Source organism: Diospyros lotus, chromosome 8, assembly GCF_014633365.1.
Source record: "Diospyros lotus cultivar Yz01 chromosome 8, ASM1463336v1, whole genome shotgun sequence".
NCBI classification, from domain to species: domain Eukaryota; kingdom Viridiplantae; phylum Streptophyta; class Magnoliopsida; order Ericales; family Ebenaceae; genus Diospyros; species Diospyros lotus.
In genome coordinates this window covers 8,849,887-8,850,583 of record NC_068345.1, presented here as the reverse complement: position 1 = coordinate 8,850,583, position 697 = coordinate 8,849,887, and positions in this window count along the sequence as shown.

The following is a 697-nucleotide window of genomic DNA, read 5'->3' as shown; positions in this document are numbered from 1 at the left end:
TTCATTCATGCAGTTTAGGTGAAGCTACATTCACGATCAGTATGTAAGGAAGACAGAACAACAGAAAACCAGAATATGCATGTCAAAAGACCAGAAGGTTAGAATATGAAGATGCGGAAGAATTGAAATGTTGTTAAAAAGAATTTGCAAGGTGAAGTCCAGCTCCCCAAGTGTCTTCTTGAGTTGTAATGATGCTTTGATATGTATTAACCTCATTTTTCTCACCATGGAGGTTGACTTTTCATTTGATTCCCATAAACGACGACAAATTGGTATTGTCTTAATACAACAATTAAATTTATATGTTCGAGAACCTCAACAAATAGTCGGTAGGGTCCTGGCGAGAAGGAAGAGGCCAAGAACCATTGAAGGAGATGGATAGTTATGGGCTCAACCCGCTAGCCAAGGGAGTAAAAGGGAAGAGCATTGGATGAGCAGGAGGATCTACAAGATACAAGATATTCAAGGGGAACATGGGGATTTCTTCCTCACAGGCCTTCTGATGCCTAATTCAGTACAGGTCATGAAGAAGTAAAGATATAGCATGATGTAGTGTGCTCATGCATATGAGTGTACTGTGTATATGGACTCCTTGTGTAAGTGATGTAGAAAGATAGAGAGAGAGAGAGAGATTATACAACTAGGATGGTGTGACTGGGACACGTGGTTGGCACGTGACACCTGGATGCAGGGAGTG